General features: G+C 36.4%; 1 pseudogene; it reads right to left on the reverse strand.

Moving 5' to 3' along the window:
- Window positions 1–22272: 22272 nt before the first annotated feature.
- LOC138446788 (small ribosomal subunit protein uS11 pseudogene) lies at window positions 22273–22779 on the reverse strand (annotated as a pseudogene).
- Between the last annotated feature and the right edge of the window lie 491 nt (window positions 22780–23270).

Here is a 23270-nt window from a genome sequence, read left to right on the forward strand (position 1 = left end):
AAACAAAGAAACATTCCAACAAATGTTATATTCTTATCAAGAATTTTGGAATAAATCATACACAATGTGATAGATGGTATAACTAAATAGCAATATTTAAGGTATAGAAAATGGAATAATTACATGTAGAAAAACGTTTTTCTAAGAAAAGCATGGTGTTCATATTTAGTTTCAGCATCTTTTATTAGTACATATTATCATTTTATGCTCAAGTAAGAAAAAATAAAAAAAAAATATCTCAGTGGTTTAAAACTCCTTGGGTTCATTACATCACTTTGGTTATGGCTTTACTAGGCTTGCCTGGGAATTCATGGCAACATTTCGGTGGACTTGATTCAGTTCTACATTTCTTCTCATCCTATTATCACAGCAGAAGCCTAACACTCAAGGATGATTTCAGAAAGTAGTGCATAATTTAACTGTGTAATCATATTTAAATTTATAGCTTAAACATGTCATATATTACATGCATTTGCATGCCATTGGCCAAAATCAGTTATGTGGTTAGCTCAGAATCAATGAGTCAGAAAAATACATTTTTCCTGCAGAGAGGCATGATGATGTTATGTAGGGAACTTAAAAGCATGAGCAAAATGTGAGCAAGTACAAACAAGAATTGGTATATCATAGTTTGGTGTAATACAGGTCATATTTAGATATAAAATTAGTGTTATGCAGTATTTTTCTTACATATTATCCTATTTTATGTAAAAATGGAGTTTTGTGTACTAATTTTGTCCAGTGTTTTTTTTTTTTAAATCCAAATAGCAGAGCTCTCAGTCTGTTAACTATAGTTACAAGTTTTCTGTGATCATTTACATAAAAAAGTGTTACCCTCCTTAATGTGTTTAGCTATGGGCAAATGCATACAGAGTTCTACAAATACATAACATTTAGAAAAGGTAGAGAAACCACAGATCAAATTGTCAACATCCATTAAATCACAGATAAAGCAAGGGAATTCAAGAAAAATATCTATTCCACCTTCACTGACTACACTAAATCCTTTGACTTGTGAATAACAACAAACTGTGGAAAATTCTTAAAGAGATGGGAATACCAGACCACCTAACCTGTCTCTGAGAGACCTGTATTCAGGTCAAGACACGACAGAATCCAACATGAAACAACTGACCACTTCCAAATTGGAGAAATAATACAAAAAGGCTATATATTGTCACCCTGCTTATTTAACTTATATTCAGAGTCAGTTCAGTTCAGTTCAGTTGCTCAGTCGTTTCCGACTCTTTGCGACCCCATGAATCGCAGCACGGCCGGCCTCCCTGTCCATCACCATCGCCCAGAGTTCACTCAGACCCACGTCGATCAAGTTCGTGATGCCATCCAGCCATCTCATCCTCTGTCATCCCCTTCTCCGTCTACCCCCAGTCCCTCCCAGCATCAGAGTCTTTTCCAATGAGTTAATTCTTCCCATTAGGTGGCCAAAGTATTGGAGCTTCAGCTTTAGCATCATTTCTTCCAAGGAAATCCCAGGGCTGATCTCCTTCAGCATGGACTGGTTGGATCTCCTTGCAGTCCAAGGGACCCTCAAGAGTCTTCTCCAACACCACAGTTCAAACACATCAATTCTTCGGTACTCAGTCTTCTTCACAGTCCAACTCTCACATCCATACATGATCACAGGAAAAAACCATAGCCTTGACTAGACGGACCTTAGTCGGCATAGTAATGTCTCTGCTTTTGGATATACTATCTAGGTTGGTCATAACTTTTCTTCCAAGGAGTAAGTGTCTTTCAGTTTCATGGCTACAGTCACCATCTGCAGTGATTTTGGAGCCCAAAAAAATAAAGTCTGACACTGTTTCTACTGTTTCCCCATCTATTTCCCATGAAGTGATGGGACCAGATGCCATGATCTTCGTTTTCTGAATGTTGAGCTTTAAGCAAACTTTTTCAGTCTCCTATTTCACTGTCATCAAGAGGCTTTTTAGCTCCTTTTCACTTTCAAGCTGGAATCAAGATTTCCAGGAGAAATGTCAGTAACCTCAAATATGCAGTTGACACCACTTTAACAGCAGAAGCTGAAGAGGAACAAAAGAGCCTCTTGATGAAGGTGAAAGAGGAGAGTGAAAAAGCTGGCTTAAAACTCAGCATTCAAAAAACTAAGATGATGGCATCTGATCCCATCACTTCATGGCAAATACATGGGAAAATAATGGAAACATGGACAAACTTTATTTTCTTTGGCTCCAAAATCATGACAGATGGTGACTGTAGCCACAAAAGGAAAATACTTTTGCTCCATGGAAGAAAAAGAATGATGAAAATAGATAGCATATTAAGAAGTACCAGACATCACTTTGCCAACAGAGGTCCAGTACTCAAAGCTATAGTTTTCCCAGTAGTCATGCACGGAGGTGAGTATTGGACTGTAAAGAAGGCTGAGTACCAAAAAATTGTTGCTTAAAGACTGTCATGCTGGAGAAGACTCTTGAAAGTCCTTTGAACAACAAGATACCAAATCAGTCAATCCTAAATAAAATCAATCCTGAATACTCATTGTAAGGACTGATGCTAAAGCCAAAGCTCTGATTCTTTGGCCACCTGATGTGAAAAGCTGACTCACTGGAAAAGACCCTGATGTTGGGGAAGATTGAGGGCAGGTGGAGAAGGGGGAAACAGAAGATGAAATAGTTGGATAGCATCATTGACTCAATGTACATCAGTCTGAGAAAACTCTGGGAGATAGTGAAGGACAGGGAGGCTTGGTGTGCTGCAGTCCATGGGGTCACAAAATGCCAAACACAACTGAGCAACTGAACAACATTGACAAAAATAAAACACAACTTTGGAACAGAAGATAGTTTGATTTTTTAAAAAATTCTCTGTAAAATTTTTGCCTTTGTCAAAGAATGTTTTTCCTAAATCTCTATCCATGCTGCTGCACTGGTGTTCTCTCTTCTCCCTCTATTGTCCACAACACTGAAAAAAGTTGTATAATTTGCCTTTTTTTTTTTTTTTTTGCTATGATAGGAAGTTGTTTTCCACTAAGAATATGCCAACAAAAATTTCCTCCACTGAAAAGGAGTACTCAAATTTAACCTGGTAGAATGATATTAAATTATTACTTTGTACTTTCCTGTTTAACTATTACATAATCATCTTGATTTGAAAGTGATCAACAGTATCCAGACAAGGCATAGAAGATCCAGAGATCTATAGGAGATCTATAGAGCTAAACTGTTTGTTAAGAAAAATCCAGAGAACATGAATGGATTGAAAAAAGCATCCATTACAGAGGGCCATGACTCTTAGGTAGGATAAATTGTTAAAAGACAGAACACTGAGCAGTCAGGTAGAGTGGGGGCTTAAGCTATTGTAACATGTTGGACTGGAATGGGTGGATTTAACTCAGATTACCATTATATCTACTACTGTGGGGAGGAATCCCTTAGAAGAATGGAGTAGCTATAATAATCAGGAAAAGAGTCTGAAATGCAGTACAAGGATGCAGTCTCAAAAAAGACAGAATGATCTCCTTTCGTTTCCAAGACAAACCACTCAATATAACAGTAAGCCAAGTTTATGCCCCAACCAGCAACACTGAAGAAGCTGTTGAACGGTTCTTTGAAGACTTACAAGAACTTTTAGAACGAACACTTCAAAAAGATGTCCTCTTCATTATAGGCGATTGGAATGCAAAAGTAGGAAGTCAAGAAACATCTGGACTAACAGGCAAATTTGGCCTTGGTGTACAGAATAAAGCAGGGCAAAGGCTAATAGAGTTTTGTTGAGAGAATACACTGGTCATAGCAAACACCCTCTTCCAACAACACAATAGAAGACTCTACACATTGACATCACCAGATGGTCAACACCAAAATCAGATTGATTATATTCTTTGCAGCCAAAGATGGAGAAGCTCTATACAGTCAGCAAAAACAAGAGCAGGAGCTGACTGTGGCTCAGATCATGAACATCTTATTGCCAAATTCAGACTTAAATTGAAGAAAGTAGGGAAAACCACTAGACCATTCAGGTATGACCTAAATCAAATCCCTTATGATTATACAGTGGAAGTGAGAAATAGATTTAAGGGACTAGATTTGATAGACAGAGTGCCTGATGAACATGGATGGAGGTTCATGACATTGTATAGGAGACAGGGATCAAGACCATTTCCAAGAAAAATAAATACAAAAAAAGCAAAATGGCTGTTTGAGAATGCCTTAGAAAAGAAGTGCAAACAAAAAAAAAAAAAAAAGCTGTGAAAAGAAGACAAGCAAAAAGCAAAGGAGGAAAGGAAAAATATATCCATTTGAAAGCAAACTTCAAAGAATAGTAAGGAGAAATAAGAAAGCCTTCCTCAGTGATCAATGCAAAGAAATAGAGGGAAACAATAGAATGGAAAGACTAGAGATCTCTTCAAGAAAATTAGAGATACCAAGGGAACATTTCATGCAAAGATAGGCTCAATAAAGGACAGAAATTGTAGAGACATAATCAGTTCAGTTCAGCTCAGTTCAGTCGCTCAGTCGTGTCCGACTCTTTGCGACCCCATGAAGCGCAGCACGTCAGGACTCCCTGTTCATCACCATCGCCCGGAGTTCACTCAGACTCATGTCCATTGAGTCCATGATGCCATCCAGCCATCTCATCCTCTGTGGTCCCCTTCTCCTCCTTTCCCCAGTCCCTCCGAGCATCAGAGTCTTTTCCAATGAGTTAACTCTTCCCATGAGGTGGCCAAAGTACTGGAGTTTCAGCTTTAGCATCATTTCTTCCAAAGAAATCCCAGGGCTGATCTCCTTCAGCATGGACTGGTTGGATCTCCTTGCAGTCCAAGGGACCCTCAAGAGTCTTCTCCAACACCACAGTTCAAACACATCAATCCTTTGGCGCTCAGTCTTCTTCACAGTCCAACTCTCACATCCATACATGACCACAGGAAAAACTATAGCCTTGACTAGAAGGACCTTAGTCGGCAAAGTAATGTCTCTGCTTTTGAATATACTATCTAGGTTGGTCATAACTTTTCTTCCAAGGAGTAAGCATCTTTTAATTTCATGGCTGAAGTCACCATCTGCAGTGATTTTGGAGCCCCCCAAAATAAAGTGTGATACTGTTTCTACTGTTTCCCCATCTAATATAAGCAGAAGATATTAAGAAGAGGTAGCAAAACTACACAGAACAACACTACAAAAAAGATTTTCATGACCCAGATAATCACGATGGTGTGATCACTCACATAGAGCCAGACATCTTGGAAAGTGAAATTAAGTGGGCCTTAGTAAACATCACTACAAACAGAGCTCATGTGGGTGATGGAATTCCAGTTGAGCTATTTCAAATCCTAAAAGATGATGCTGTGAAGGTGCTGTACTCAATATGTCAGCAAATTTGGGAAACTCAGCAGTGGCCACAGGATTGGAAAAGGTTAATTTTCATTCCAATCCCAAAGAAAGACAATGACACAAAATGTTCAAACTACCACTCAATTGCACTCATCTCACATGCTAGTAATGTAATGCTCAAAATTCTCTAAGCCAGGCTTCAGCAATATGTGTACCGTGAACTTCCAGATGTTTAAGCTGGTTTTAGAAAAGGCAGAGGAACCAGAGATTAAATTGCCAACATCTGCTGGATCACTTAAAAAGCAAGAGAGTTCCATAAAAAATATCTATTTCTGCTTTATTGACTATGCCAAAGACTTTGACTGTGTGGATCACAATAAACTGGAAAATTCTGAAAGAGATTAGACTACAAGACCACCTGACCTGCTTTTTCAGAAACCTGTATGCAGATCAGGAAGTAACAGATAGAACTAGACATGGAACAAATGAATGGTTTGAAATAGGAAAAGGGGTACATCAAGGATGTATATTGTCACCCTGCTTATTTAACTTATATGCAGAGTACATCATGAGAAACATTGTGTTGGTAGAAGCACAAGCTGGAATCAAGATTACCAGGATAAATATCAATAACCTCAGATATGGAGATGACACCACCCATATGACAGAAAGTGAAGAACTAAAGAATCTCTTGATGAAAGTGAAAGAGGAGAGTGAAAAGGTTGGCTTAAAGCTCAACATTGAGAAAACTAAGATCATGACATCTGGTTCCATCATTTCATGGCAAATGAATGGGTAAACTGTGGCTGACTTTATTTTTCTGGGATCCAAAATCACTGCAGATGGTGATTGCAGCCACGAAATTAAAAGACCCATACTCCTTGGAAAGAAAGTTATGACCAACCTAGACAACAATATTAAAAAGCAGAGACATTGCTTTGTCAACAAAGGTCTGTCTAATCAAGGATATGGTTTTTCCAGTGGTCCTGTATTTGGACTGTGAAGAAGGCTGAGCACCGAAGAATTGATGCCTTTGAACTGCAGTGTTGGAGAAGACTCTTGAGAGTCCCTTGGGCTGCAAAGAGATCCAACCAGTCCATTCTGAAGGAGATCAGCCCTGGGATTTCTTTGGAAGGAATGATGCTAAAGCTGAAACTCCAGTACTTTGGCCACTTCAATGAAAGAGTTGACTCATTTGAAAAGTCTCTGATGCTGGGAGGTATTGGGGGCAGGAGGAGAAGGGGACGACAGGATGAGATGGCTGGATGGCATCACTGACTCGATGGATGTGAGTCTGAGTGAACTCCGGGAGTTGGTGATGGACAGGGAGGCCGGGCATGCTGTGATTCATGGGGTCGCAAAGAGTTGGACACGACTGAGCGATTGAACTGAACTGAACTGAACTGAACTGAACTCTATGAGAGTGAGAGGTGGACTATAAAGAAAGCTGAGTGCCGAAGAATTGCTGCTTTTGAATTGTGATGTTGGAGAAGACTCTTGAGAGTCCCTTGGACTACAAGAGATCCAACTAGTCAATCGTAAAGCAAATCAATCCTGATTATTCATTGGCAGGACTGATGCTGAAGCTGAAACTCCAATACTTTGGCCACCTAATGAGCAGTCCTGACTCATTTGGAAAGACCTTGATGCTGGGAATGATTGAATGCGTGTGGACAAATGCAGGACAGAGGATGATATGGTTGAATGGCATTACCAACTCAATGGACATGAGTTTTCGTAAACTCCGGGAGTTGGTGATGGACAGGGAGGTCTGGTGTGCTGCGGTTCATGGAGTCACAAAGAGTCAGATATGACTGAGCTACTGAACTGAACTGAGTTGAACATGCACACCCAGGTTAATTAGACCTCATTATGTCACATTAACTGTACCCCAAGTATGTTGCACGCTGCTGAGTTTCTGTTATACTAGGTATTCAAGGTAAAAGCCAATATGCTGATGTTAAAATCCTTATTTTTGCACAGGGATTGCTTATAAAATGTAGAGAGAAGACATACTAAAATTATTGAAATATAATATTTGTTAGTTTTCTGGGAACATGCATAGACCTCAGCCTAGGTAAAAATGTGTTCAAGTATGTTTATTATATTTGAATCAGGGTTTTTTTTTTCCCCCTGGGAAATTAAAGCTTTTTAAACCACTACTATTTCATGAACACAGCTTTTAACATTTTACTTTTTTTGAATCTTTAATTTGCTTTGCTCACCTTATATGAGTGTCTAGTATACGTAGCCATTTGTTTAATATGAAGTATATATTCACATGTATACATATATGTATGTTGACATTTTAATTTCCATCAATAACATTATACTATGCCACAATCCCAATTTACAACATATTGCATACTGATATAGATAGAATTGTATCAATACTCTGGTGGAGTGTCTGTGTGATTGTTTAGTCACTAAATCATGTCTGACCCTTGTGACACCATTGACTGTTGGCCACCAGGCTCCTCTGTCCATTGGATTCTCCAGGCAAGAATACTGGAATGGGTTGCCATTTCCTTCTCCATATCTATATGTTGAATTCTAATGCCCATTGTGATAGTATTAGGAGGTGGGGCTTTGGAAGGACAGACTTTGGCCACCTGATGAGAAGAGCTGACTCATTGTAAAATAACTTGTTGCTGAGAAACATTGATGGTGTGAGGAGAAGGTGGGAGACAGAGAATGAGATTTCTGGATGGCATCATGAACTCAATGGATATGAGTTTGCACAAACTCCAAGAGACAGTTAAAGCTGAAACTCCAATACTTTGGCCACCTCATGCAAAGAGCTGACTCACTGGAAAAGACCCTGATGCTGGGAGGGATTGGGGGCAGGAAGAGAAGGGGATGACAGAGGATAAAACCATTGGATGGCATCACCGACCCAATGGACACGAGTTTGAGTAAACTTCAGGAGTTGGTGATGGACAGGGAGGCCCCGTGTGCTGCAATTCATGGGGTCGCAAAGAGTTTGACACAATTGAGCGACTGAACTGAACTGAAGCCTGGTGTGCTGTAGTCCATGGGGTCACAAAGAGTCAGACACATCTGAGTGACTGAACAATAACAACAGTATATCTGTACTCATTCCTTTTCCTTGCTATTGCATTTCACTACTAGTTATACATAGTTGATAGATGTTTGTATTGATTTCAGTTATTAATTATCACTATGAAAGCTTCCATAAACAATCATGTACATATCTTTGGGTAAAACCTTGTATTGTGATGACCTCACCATATAACAAGAATATTTTTAACTTTTTGGGAAACTATCAACTGTTTTCCAAAGAAATTTCAGCATTTTGCATTCCATGGTAGTGCTGTTTCACATTCTTGCCAACATTTGTTATGGTCTGTTTTCATCTCAGTCATTTTAACAAGGGTTTAGAAGTATCTGATTTTGAATTCAATTTATACTTTGCATATATTTATTGATCCTGAGCATCTTTTCACATGATTATGTGTCACCTATTTATCTTCTTTGGTGAATTGTCTATTCAATTATCATACTTAGTTAATATAAAAAATCATCTTTTTATTGAGTTTTGTGGAGAAATAATAATTATTATTTTTCATATTCCTATCCAGTGGTTCTAGTACCGTGAATTATCTTGGTTTTTCTTTTTTTTTTTTTTTTCAAAATAAGCTGAACATACATGTGTGTTTATATCTAAATTTAACATTTTCTTCCATTCTATGATGGAAGTAATTTTCGGCTCTTTTCTAACTATTCTGGTTAGAACTTTATTCTTTTCATTAATCTTCTCAAATAACCAAATTTTGATATTATTAATTTTTATATTATTTCATTCTCCTGTTTTCTTTTTCATTGTCTTCCATTCCTAATTGTATAATTTCATAAATAGTACTTTCTTTGGGGTTATGTGTTCTTTTTTGAGTTTCTTAACATGTAAGAGTTGACTCATTAGAAAAGACTCTGTTGCTTGGAGGGATTGGGGGAAGGAGGAGAAGGAGACGACAGAGGACGAGATGGTTGGATGGCATCACTGACTTGATGGACATGAATTTGAGTGAACTCTGGGAGTTGGTGATGGACAGGGAGGCCTGGTGTGCTGCAGTTCATGGGGTCACAGAGTCAGACAAGACTGAGTGACTGAACTGAACTGAACTGAACATGTAATCTAAGGTCATTGTTTTAAGAACCATCTAATCTTTAATGTAAGTGGTTAGTGATATAAGTACCCCAACAAACACTGCTTAGCTATTCTCTGCAAATCATATGCTTTTATTATATTTAAATTCAAAATTAAACAGTTGCTCAAAATAATTTCGTATATGTTTTTAAACTATTTAGATTAATTACATTCATTTTCCATATAATGAGGATTTTTCAGACTTTCTGTTAGCTGTTTCTATTATAATCCCATAATCGTTAGAAATATATTGTATCACTTGAATTTTTTTTTTTAAATATCAAAGCTTGTTGAATGGCTCATATCATCATATGTTGTTAAATTGCTTATGTGCACTGAAAAAAAAAAGTGCATTCTACTGTATTGGATAAGATCTTCCATAGATGTTAGTTAGGTCAGGTTTATGAATAGTCATTTTCTATATTCTCTTACAGTTCTTCTGAAATTGTTCTATTATCTATGGAGAGGAAATGTTGACTTTAACTATAATTATGGTTTATCTTTTTTCTCTGAAATTCTTTCAATATTTTGCTTCACATATTATGTCCTCTTGAGTAATTGACAAATGTATTCTTATGAAATTACCTTTTAATTCTTTGTATGATTTAAATAAATTGCCTCCAGATTTCTTTTGATTGATGTCTGTTATATTCTCCCCCTTCCTTTCTTTGAAAATACATTTTTCTTTATATTTAAAGATGATGTCTTTAGATAACATATTGCATTTTTTCCCCAAAGTGTGATAAGTCCTGCTTTTTAACTGAGGTATTTACATTATTTCTATTTCACTTAATAATTAATATTATTTTGTTTTTCACCTTTCTTAGATTGTTTCTTATGCTATGATTATATCCTTTGTTCCCTTATTAGATTAACACTTTGTTTTATTTTTTCTAGTTTTCATGGATTTCAGAAATTTGATTATGATGCAGCTGAAAGTGTTCTTCATGTTCTTTTTTACAGAATTTATTGAGCTTTTTGGATCAGTTCATGAAAATGAAAGTGAAAATGAAAGTGTGATTTGCTCAGTCCTGTATGACTTTTTGCAACACCATGGACTGTAGCTCTCCAGGCTCCTCTGTGCATAGGATTCTTCAGGCAAGAATACTAGAGTGGGTTGCCATTCCCTTCCACATGGGATCTTCCTGACCAAGGGACTGAACTACAATCTCCTGCGTTACAGACAGATTCTTTACCATCTGAGCTAGTTTTAATCAAACATGAAAAGTTTTCAAGCATTATTTCTTTATGTTTTTTTCTCTTCTTTCTCTCCTCTCCTCTAAGGACTCCAATTACATATAGATTAGTCACTTTGAAATTTTCCCACAGCTGAGCAACAATTTGCACTTTATCTCTTAGGTTTACTTGTTTATTTATCTATTTTGGAATTCTTTTTGTTGTGAAGATCTCACCTTCAACTGGAGAAGGCAATGTCAACCCACTCCAGTACTCTTGCCTGGAAAATCCCATGGACGGAGGAGCCTGGTGGGCTGCAGTCCATGGGGTCGCTAAGAGTTGGACATGACTGAGCAATTTCACTTTCAGTTTTCACTTTCATGCATTTGAGAAAGAAATGGCAACCCACTCTAGTGTTCTTGCCTGGAGAATTCCAGGGACAGGGGAGCCTGGTGGGCTGCCATCTGTGGGGTCGCAGAGAGTCTGACAAGACTCGAAAGACTTAGCAGCAGCAGCAGCAGCACCCTCAACTAACGTTTTGCTCTTCATTGGCTAATCTGCTGTAAAGCCAATATAGTTAACCATTTTTCATCGTCCAGTGAATCTCTCTTTGCTCTATCTTTCCTTACACGGCAATAATCTTTGTTTATTTTCTTATTGAAAATAGAAGGCTCACATATAGATGCCACAAATAAGAACATAAAAATATCATCATGGGACTTCCGTGGTAGTCCAGTGGTAAGATTCCACATTCCCAGTGCAAGGAGTTTGGGTTCAATTCCTCTTCAGTGATCTAAGATCCCAAATGCTGCATGGTATAGCCAAAAAATAAAAGTCATCAGTATTGCTACTGTATATCACAGTTTCTAAAGAGCTGAAGACAATTTCTTAACAAACAAATAAATTATTCAGATATTCATAGAGCAGTTTCTTGTTTAATGTGCGACACATTTTTTCCCTGTTTTCTTCTTATGAGAAAATGATAAAAGGAGGAACAACACCTCTAGTAATGTTCAAACTTTTTCAAGATTTCAGGAAAAGATTTCTCATGTTCACCTTAAAAATTAAGCATTATATCTGATTATTCTTAATATTATGTTAAAATATTTCAGATTGATTTTTTTTCCCCCTGGGATGTTGTACCTTTTACTCAGTGCTTTATAAAACGTTAACTTTTAGTTATCTTAAGACCTGACGAGATTAAAGACTTTTCATTTATCTATGGCCATATAAATAATTTAAATAATAAATTCACTAATTTAAACTGACAGCAGTTGGAGTTTTATTCCACAACACTTGAGTGTTGAAAAAATTACTTGGGGAATGCAACTTATCACATGCTTTGAGAAACCTCATAGTTCAAAATATTTAAAATTATAAAACTAATACACTCTTCAGAAAACCTTTCTTATCCAAATTAATAATAAACATACATGAAATCTCATACAGATCAAAAACTTGCAAAGACTGTATTTTAAAGTAGTGTTTTGATTCTGAATGTGATTTTTGCTTTACACTGCTAAGTCTGATAATTTGATCTGCTTTTACAATCCACACATGACAGGAAGGTGGTAGAGTCTTGTTCCCTTGTAAAGTGGGAAATTGAATTAGAGGTACTGCAAATAAAACAGAAACCTCTAAAAGTTGCAGATGTCAAACCTCGAAGTTATAGTTGGTAGGGATACTTGTTTGCTTTGATCTTAGAGATGAATAAATGCTATAAAGAGAAAATAAAAAGATTTCTGAGAATCCCTAACTCTAAAATTATCCTCCAGTGAGAAAAAATATCAGAATTCAAACTTCCTGTGTGTAAATTATTCTAAGTATGCTAAGCATGGTATTTTATTTAAATAAACCAGAGTCAGTGCACAGTGTCCTGTTGTGAGATTTCAAAATGCTTCTAAAGGAAATGAATGCACTTATATATAAGCATGGAGAAGGAAATAGCAACCCATTCCAGTATTCTTGCCTGGATAATTCCCATGGACAGAGGAGCCTGGCAGGCTATCATTCGTGGGGTTGCAAAGAGTAGGACAAGACTGAGTGACTCAGCACATATAAGCAAAAAGTAATTTCAACTAATTGGGAAAAAAAATTCACAATAAAATTAAAAAAGAGGGGGAGACAACCGAGACAAACACACAAAATACAATCCAAAATATAAAATTGAGTTGTTGTTCAGTCATTAAGTCATGTCTGACTCTGCTACTCCATGAACTGTAGCCTGCCAGAATTGCCTGTCCTTCAGTATTTCCCAGAGTTTGTTCAAACTCAAGTTCATTATTTCTATGATGCCATCCTACCATCTCATCCTTTGTCAAGCCCTTTTCCACCTTTCCTCAATCTTTTTCAACATCAGGGTCTTTTCCAATGAGTTGGCTCTTCATATTAGATGGCTAAAATTTTGGAACTTCAACTTTGGCATCAGTCCTTCCAGTGAATATTCAGGGTTTATTTCCTTTGGGATTGACTAGTTTGATCTCCTTGCTGTCCAAAGGGACTCTGAAAAGTCTTCTCTAGCACCACAATTGGAAATTATCTATTCTTAAGCACTCAGCATTCTTGATGGTCCAACTCTCACATTTGTACATGACTACTGGAAAATCCATAACTTTGACTGTATGGACCTTTCTCAGCAAAGTGAAGTCTCTGCTTTTTAATATGTCTCCTCTTTCTCCTTCATCAAGAGATTCTTTAATTCCTTTTATCTTTCTGCCATTAGTGTGGTATCACCTGCATATGTAGGGTTATTGATATTTCTCCTGACAATCTCCAGCTTTAAAAACTGGAGATATTGAAATAGCATAATTTATGTATAGCTTTTCATGTTTAATGCAATTAAGCACACATAGGATGATGTCAAAATATTCTAAAGAGTCAGTAGTTTTCAGAAATTGTAAATGAGGTTTACAAATAACCGAATTTAAAATTAAAAAAAAAAAACATGGTAACTGGTAATTAGAATTTGACTTATAGTTTAATTAATACTAGGGAGAAATGAAGACAGATGTGGTGAAGTGAAAGATTATTCTGTAAGGACATAGATGAAGACTAAAACACATAAAAGTAAAAGAAAGGAAATTATGAAAGGAAAACTTATCAGACACATGGATTGAAAAGATACTGACCTCAGTATTTCTGGACAAGGCTGAGAATGAAAATGATAGTGCTAAAGCTCAAATAACTCTAGGTGAAAATGTTTTATATACAAATGTAAGTTAAGAATTCTGAAAATACTTGAGATGGATGATAGGGTTGAACACAAAAGCAAATGAATTGCAGATAATGATAGCCAAGTTTTTCCAGTCTCAGAGAGTAGATATTTCAAATAGCAGTGTGAGGGAGAAAGCTAGAATTAAATTTGTGTTGGTGAATTAGAATTGGAGACTCACACATACACATACCAATATACGCAGGTTCACATATATGTCTATAACTGTCAATCAATTCATTTATCTATCATCTATCTATCATTTATCTTTCTATTATCTGGCTATCTGTTTTGTCTATGTTTGAGTTCACACCAACACCTCTAACTCCAATTCAATATCCAAGGAGTTTTATCCTTAGTTTGTATTATGCTGCCTTTTTCCCCAATGTTCTTTTAACACGCTTGCAAAGTCTTTCTTTGACAGTGAGAAATCTAATTCCCATTAACCCCAAAATAGTTATGCATTTTCTTAATAGCCTCATATGTCCTAATCAAGCTAGTTACCTCTGACTTCTGCCTCTGCCATTGATTCTTGATGCTCATGTGGCCTTTTCCATGGCCCAATCATTTCCTTGGTCTTTGGCTGCCACTTCCAAACAGAGAGAAGAAAAGGCGAATTAGAACAAAGGAAAGAGATGGATGGAGAAGCAAGGGAGCATATCTAAATACTATATGCCTATAATTTTCTTAAATTATCTATTTTTTTAAGCGCCACAGTACATTCTGGTTCTATATTAGTATGGCTTATGTAAATTAAAACTTCCTTATAATGAAAAGAATTTGTGTCATTCCTCATAAAGAATAGAATGTGGAATTTCCCATTTTACAATGTCTGGAAAACGTAGACAGTATTCTCTATCTTTATTCTCTGCTGATTAAGATAAAATGGCCCCTACCTAGCACATCTGGTCTTTCTGAAAAAAGGACTCTACTTTTGTTGTTCAAGTTTGAAACAAAAGAGTCACTGACAAGACTGGAAGCTTATGTTTCAACTGTTTTCAAGTATTTTAGCCCATGGATGTATCATGCAGTCAATTAATTTAAGTTCTATTAAAGAGACCTGTAAATTTCTCTTTTCTTCCTACTTTCTGGAAGCTCTCAAAAACCTTTCTGATTCTCACATATACCTGTGGTTCTGTATCTGAGAAACTTCTTATTCTTATAATCAATTATAAACCTACACATTCCAAAATAAAACGTGTGATATGATTTTATGTTATCATGGAGGCTAGAAACTTCTAATAATAGTTACTCAGTGTAAGTCATTTATGGAAGTAAAGATGTCAAAAGGATTAGTTAATTGCTTGAGATCAGAAATCACTAAATATTTCAAAACAAATTTACATTTTACAGGTAAACATATATTAATACCTAAATACATATTCTAGAATTTTCTCTTACATTTTTTGTAGGGAATTGATGACCATTAGTGACGGTCCCAGTACCATAAGATATTTTCTGTATTTGGAATGGAAGAACTATTAAGCAAAAACCTAGTCCACTATATGACGAAGACAAGCTTGTAGTAAAACCATATAAGAGCTTGATATTTATATAAAAATAACTAAAATTAATCTGAACATATGCCAGACATGTAATAAAAGATGGAGCAGTGAATAGAATTTAAAACATAGAAAGTATTCATTAGTTAAATCTTAGTAATTCTGTCTGGGATTTAATCTTTTATCTAAGCCATGTCCCCCCCCCCCTTTTTTTTAAACATATGCTTATTGGAACTCAAAATATAGTTTGTTAACTGCACAGTTGTGTCCAACTCTTTGTGAACCCATAGATTGTAGCTCACCAGGTTCTTCTGTCCATGGAATTCTCCAGCCAAGAATACTGGAGTGGGTTGCCATTCCCTTCTCCAGGAAATCTTCCTGACCCATGGATCACAACCAGGGCTCTTGCATTGCTGGCAGATTCCGTAAAGTCTGAGCCACAAGGCAAGTTTGGAAGTCACAAAGTTCCATTTTAATTCACTTTATATTTTAGTTTAACTCTAGCTTTGTTATTTGAAAGAGGATTTGTTTGAGAAGAAGAAGAATGAAGAAAATAATTTAATTTGCAAAAATCACCACTCTAGAAGCTTTCAAAATAACTGGCATTTTATTTTCATGCTATATAGAGTGATAGAAATCTCTTAACAATAAAATATATCTATTTACATTAGTTCCCAATATTAACAAGGTAAAAGTCATTATACTATATACTATGGACCCTGAGTTTGGAACTAGAAGCAATAAATGGATGAAGTTTTGCTTTATCTCCTTTTGGCGTGGATAAGTATTGACACATTTTGAGAAGCAGTGTTCAATTCTGAAAATGTGTACACAGAGACCAAAGTAAGCCCCAGCTGCTAGGACCTTTTTCAACTGACTCTAGGGATGAGAAGATACTCAAGAACCAAGAATACACAAATGGCCATTGAAACAGTGTTAGCACATAAACAAAACAGTGAAATCTACCTGACCTGTGGACTCCTGATTGTGATATATTTTTTTCACTATTTTAACTTGAGATTTGTATCATTAACTGGTACAGGTTATCCTGGCAATATTGCAATCTTCAATAAAACATAGCCATAAGTGAGCAAAACTCACACAACTAATAGAGATAATCAGATAAACTGTTTAAAAAAAAAAAAGAAAGACTTTAGAAAAATATTTTTGAGTGTAAAAAATTACACAAATATAAATATGCACAGATACAACAGTATAATTTTCCAACTATTTATATTGTTTGACATTGTATCATGTAGTTTTCAATTTTTTTGGATATTACACATAGAAATATGTTGTGTATTTTCTGGTGTGTTAATATTTTCAGCTTACACAGTTTATAATATTCATGTATGCCATTCTATGTATGGGCTTCCCTGATGGCACTTAAGGGATTGGGAAGATCCACTAGAGAAGGAAATGGCTACCCACTCCAGTATTCTTGCCAGGAGAATTCCATGGACAGAGGAGTCTGGTGTGCTACAGTCCATAGGGTTGCAGAGAGTCAGGCTCGACTGAGCAACTAACACTTTCACTTTCACACTGTTATTCCAGTTATAATATGTAAAACATTATTTTTATTGTAATAATGGGTCACATTTTTTATATTTTTATATTCTTTATATTTATTTGAGTTTATGCAGTTTTACATTTTAACAGATAATGCTGTTTTGCATAATTTGTGTGCATCTTCAGGCATAAACATGCGATGTTCTACTGGGGATACACCCCAGCAGAAATAACAGGGGGAAAGCATATGCATATTTTCAAGTTGTTTTTCAAAGAGACCTATTGGAATTTTTTCTTTCTTTCTTTCTGGGAAAATAATCTCTGGTGGCTCAGAAGATAAAGAATCTGCCCTCAATGAGGGACACCTGGGTTTGATCCATGGGTGGAGAAGATCCCGTGTAGGAGAGCATGGCAATCCCCTCCAGTATTCTTGCCTGGAGAATCCTCATAGACAGCAGAGCTTGGCAGGCTATAATCAATGGGGATGCAAAGAGTTGGCCACTATTGAGCAGTTAAGCACACACTGGATTTTTTTTTTTCCCTCTAGGATAATAATCTCTGGGCAGGAATCTTGTGGAGCCAGGCTTATAGTGAAGAACTCATTAACGGCCTTCTTTTGTCCTCTTAGGACATCAGATTAAAGGGAGGTATGTATGTATAACACTGCTGTATTTTGTATGGATAAGAAGTTCTGAAGCATGTTGAAGTACATATATATGGTAGCAATGAAATGACACTTGACTACTTAAGCCAATTATAATTTTACGACTATAGAAATTTTAACCTGCTATAGCTCATAAGCCATGAAAATTATATGGGGCAATTTTTAAATTTAAAGATCTAGGCTTTAGATCCTTTGATTCATTATCATGGCCTTTTATAGGTGACAAAAAAATCCCTAAAAGATATGTTATGAATATTGCAGGATAACACTGAGTTTTAAATTACTTGACTTTGGTGTCATTTTAAATTATTTGCACAACTTTTAAGAACATATTGCATGTTGTATTGAAATGGCAACTAGGATGTATATTTAAGAAGAAAAAAAGTACAATCTAGAAAAGTAGATCTGATGCTAAAAATCAGTATAGTTCATGCCATTGATCAATGTGTTTCAAGTTCTAAGATTAGAAATAAACACAAAAAGTCCCCTTTATCTCCTCATAAATCTTTTGAATATTGATCTTATGTAAATAATCATAGTAAATTAAAGACATTAACTTGTGGCTAAGATTGCTTTAACTCTTTTGATTAGAGATTTGCTTGGACTAAATATTTTCATTGCTGTAACATACTATGTTAAAACACATACCATGAAATTAAAATTTGTTAATACAAACTCCACAAAACTAACTAGTCCTTGGAAGGAAACATATCCTCTTACTAGAGTCAACATTTAACTTGAGATAATGATATAATTGAGTTGGCTTTGCTAATCTTTTAAAGGTTGATTTAGCTTTATATTTTTATCTTAATATAAAACAGAAGCTGTGAGTAAAATTAATTAGGTGTCATTATAGTGCACATATGTTCTAAACACTTAGGAACGTTTAAAATATATACTGTTAAGCAGCTCTGGCTATCAAAATTTCAGAGAAAATATATATTTTAAAGATAAAAAAATCTGTATATAGTTTCAAGACAATTTACTAACAATATTTGGTGTAATGATAAAAGATAAAGTAAAAGAAAAGAAATCAACATAGTCAGTAGTCCATACATTTTACTGAATGAATAAATGATGATTAAGAAATAAATGTGGAAACAGTGGAAACAGTGTCAGACTTTTTCGGGGGGGGGGGGCTTCAAAATCACTGTAGATGGTGATTGCAGCCACGAGATTAAAAGACACTTACTCCTTGGAAGAAAAATTATGACCAACCTAGATAGCATATTCAAAAGCAGAGACATTACTTTGCCGACTAAGGGCCATCCAGTAGTCATGTCTCGATGTGAGAGTAGGACTGTGAAGAAGGCTGAACGCCGAAGAATTGATGCTTTTGAACTGTGGTGTTGGAGAAGACTCTTGAGAGTCCCTTGGACTGCAAGGAGATCCAACCAGTCCATTCTGAAGGAGATCAGCCCTGGGATTTCTTTGGAAGGAATGATACTAAAACTGAAACTCCAGTACTTTGGCCACCTCATGCGAAGAGTTGACTCACTGGAAAACACTCTGATGCTGGGAGGTATTGGGGGCAGGAATAGAAGGGGACCACAGAGAATGAGATGGCTGGATGGCATCACTGACTCGATGGACTTGAGTCTGAGTGAACTCTGGGAGTTGATGATGGACATGGAGGCTGGGCGTGCTGTGATTCATGGGGTTGCAAAGGTCAGACATGACTGAGCGACTGAATTGAACTGAAGAAAACCTTTAACTATTTTTATCTCACTTGTCTTGAAACTGTAGATATTAGATGTTAATATTTCTAGGCATCAATTTTCCTGTTTCCAAAATGAAGTTTTCAATACAAGGCACACTTGTGTAGCAGTTGTGTTGAAAACTTATCAATAGACCCTGATAGATTTTGGACATTATTGCTAGTCTCAAAATTGTCATTGCCTCAGCCATTCACTCATTCCTCCAAAAATATTAAATACACATTTACTATGTGAAAACACAGTAAAATCTTTAAAAATCCAAAGTTTGAAGAAGGCAAACTTCCTGCCTCCAGAAGCACTTACCTGTTAGAGACAAGCTAAGTTAAAGACAGTGCCATGCAACATTATGTAAGAATATTGAGCCAACATAGGTTAGGAGGCCTATGAACATATTATATCTGTGTTATGATATAAATATTTCCCAATAAGGCTGTATACCAACCCACATAGAATCAGCAGCATGTTGCACAGTACCTGGCGCAGCATGATAAAGTGGTGATTTTTTTTTCAAGAACAAACTGTACTTAACATTTATTTCATAATTACTATGTTCACATTAACATTTTAAGTGACTTTATATGTAAGATTTTACTTTTACAACATTCTTATGCCACTTTTTCCAATTTACAATTAAGATCAAAACATAAGGGTAATAAGCTATGCATCTAGTATGCAGAATAATAGATAGAAACTAGATGAGTTAATTATATAATCTGAAATTTTAAGAAGGCACTCTGAAACTTTGTATCCATCATTCTGCATATACTATAGATCTGGAGATGTGGAAGGGATTTGGCAGTCATATCTGAAGAACTAAGTGTCTTAGTTCTTTCCAAGTAAATTGGTTGGTTTGGAAGCTCCCAAACCAACTAAGTGTCCAGTGGGACTGGAAGACCCACTTTCAAGATGGCCTCATCAAGTACATGTCAGCACCAAGGTGCTTCCTGGATACCTCATTGACTTCTCATTTGCTGGGGAGATTCCATGAGGCTTGAGACCCTAACAGAGAAGTAGTTTAGAATAGTTGCACTTCTGACATGGAAATTAACTTCTAGGAGGTAGGGAAAGGAATCTCCCAAACCAGTTAAGTGTTACTCATCTTTTCCGTCACATTATATTGATCAGAGCAATCATAGAGCAAATGCAGGCTCATGAGGCTGGAGAAATAGAGCCCTCATTGAATCGAGAGGGTAAAAGTCACACTGTAGGAGAGAATGTAGTGTAGGAAATGTTTTTTGAGGCCATTTTTGGAAAACTGTCTTCAAACACTAGGAATGTGAATTTAATATCTTTACTGTCAATATTATAAGACTCTGTATTAAACTTATGAATTCATTCACATACTTTACTTGGAGTTTGATAAGGGTTTTTAATTTAATTTAATTTTTTAATTGGAGGATAATTGTGTTACAATATTGTGTTGGTTTCTGAAATCCATCAACATGAATCAGACACATGTATATATATGTCCCCTCCCTCCTGAACCCCGCTCCCATCCCCCATCCATACCACCTGCAAAATCTTGAGCATAATTTTGAAGGCATTTTCTGGGATAATGGTGCAGGAAAATAGTATTAAGAACAGAAACAAAACATAGGTGATGTAGATAGAAGCAAAATATGTGGCTGGATGTTAAGTTTTTTTGCTTTTTGTTTTGTTTAGTTTTTGGTTAATGTTTGGTTATTGTTGCTTTGGAGGATGCTCCGGGGGGGGGGGGGGGGCAAAACAAAACACTGACTTTAAATGACCAAATGTATTTTTTTTAATGATTTTGATACTTATTCACTGATATTTATGCCAATTCTCCTCAGTGAATTCTTCTTTGTTTTTAAATTAAGTTCATGATAATTACAATTCACTGTTTTATCACAGATTTAAAATAATGGAAACTGTTAAATCTGTCACATTTTTAAAAGCTGGCATTGAGTTATATGTGTAGGTTGCAAAAATGTTTTTATCATCCTTAAAAACCCTTATAGTTCTCAATTATCCTCCTATGAGTTTGATTTTATAAGTCTGAAAAAAAGAGACGAAATTAAAAGTTTAATTTAATTTCTTACTAACAGAGGTTATTTAGTCAGTGTCTTAAAAGCTTTGCTAATGTGTAAGTGATGCAGGAAAAGGACTTTTCTTTGGAATAGGGATGTGTTATGCATAACACAAGTTCAGTTCAGTTCAGTTCAGTCGCTCAGTCTTGTCCGACTCTTTGTGACCCCGTGAATTGTAGCACGCCAGGCCTCCCTGTCCATCACCAACTCCCGGACTTCACTCAGACTAACGTCTATCGAGTTGGTGATGCCATTCGGCCATCTCATCCTCTGTCGTCCCCTTCTCCTCCTGCCCCCAATCCCTTCCAGCATCAGAGTCTTTTCCAATGAGTCAACTCTTCACATGAGGTGGCCAAAGTACTGAAGCTTCAGCATAATACAAAATAGTACTTAAAATATCTGTGTAGAATGACTGTATCTGATTCATTTGCCCTGGAGAATAAAGGACTTGGAGAAAAACAAACAAAGAATGATGTGAATGTTGACTTACACTCAGTAGGAAAACAGAAAATAGGAGATGGTGACCACTGCAGATTTTGCACCAAAGTGAATTGCAAGAATCAGAACAGAGTACCTCACCTGTAAAATATAGTAAGAAATAGTAAAGGGATAATTTTCCTTAGAGATTCATTCATTGAGTAAAAACATTCAATGAACAGCTGCATTGTTCCAGGAACTGGCCCTGATGTGGAGGATAATATCATCAGACAGATAAAACATAGCTATAGTCTGTACAGGGAAAGTTAGGGTGAGCATTAGGCACAAGAGACTCACAACACTGTACCTTGAATCTGAGAAAAGGAATACAGATCCTGGTTAAAAATGAAGAAGAAAATGAAGCTGCATACATCAAATGCATACTAGTTTTTTTTTTTTTTTTTTTTTTTTTAGTATTCAACATTTGCATTTTTTTTTTACATCAAAGCAATTTATTTACGGAAAGCAATAATTTGAGGAATTCTATTCACAGATGATGATCACAGCGACCCCCCTTCCTGTGGGTGCTGTCAGAGGGGATGGGAGTGAGATTCACATTCCACCCAATCTTCATCCCTGAGTGAGCAAGGGCTCTGAGTGCTTACTGGGCCCCTGGTCCAGGAGTCTTGGTCCTATTTCCTCCTGTGGCCCAGAGTTTGATGTGGAGAGCAGTGATGCCCAGCTCCTTGCATCTCTGGGCTACATCCTGGGCAGCCAACATGGAAGCATATGGAGAGGACTCATTTCGATCAGCCTTCACCTTCATCCCACCAGTTACACGGCAGATAGTTTCCTTGTCTGAAAGATTGGTGATGTACACAAAAGTGTCATTGAAGGATGCAAAGATGTGGCATAACCCAAATACATTTTCTCCTTCAGCCACCTGAGGGCAGAGGTTGATGACCTGTTCTTCCTTTTTTCCTTCCCCTTGCAAGGTTCCATTTCTGTTCATCTTCTCCAGACTCTGCCACTGGAAAGGGAGGTACACTTGCATGTTAAAAATTACCATCTCAGACTAATCATCATTAGCCCAATCTGTCATGAGGCTCTCCACAGGCCCTTAGACACCCTGGAAGTTCTTTTTTTTTTTTTTTAATTTTATTAAAGTCTAGGTGATTTACAATGTTGTGTTAATCTACTGCACAAACAAAAACCTCATATATATATATATTCATATTCTATTTATTATTTGTTTCTATCATGGGTTATCACAGGATATTTCAATATTGATTATTGTGCTATATGGTAGGACCTTACTGTTTACCTATCCTAGTATAATATTTGCATCTGCTAATTGACTGTGTATTTTCACCCTGCTTATTTAACTTATATGTAGAGTACATCATGAGAAACGATGGGCTGGAAGAAGCACAAGCTGAAATCAAGATTGCGGGGAGAAATATCAAGAACCTCAGATATGCAAATGACACCACCCTTATGGCAGAAAGTGAAGAGGAACTAAAAAGCCTCTTGATGAAAGTGAAA

The sequence above is a fragment of the Ovis canadensis genome, chromosome 10, assembly GCF_042477335.2.
Source record: "Ovis canadensis isolate MfBH-ARS-UI-01 breed Bighorn chromosome 10, ARS-UI_OviCan_v2, whole genome shotgun sequence".
Lineage (NCBI taxonomy): Eukaryota > Metazoa > Chordata > Mammalia > Artiodactyla > Bovidae > Ovis > Ovis canadensis.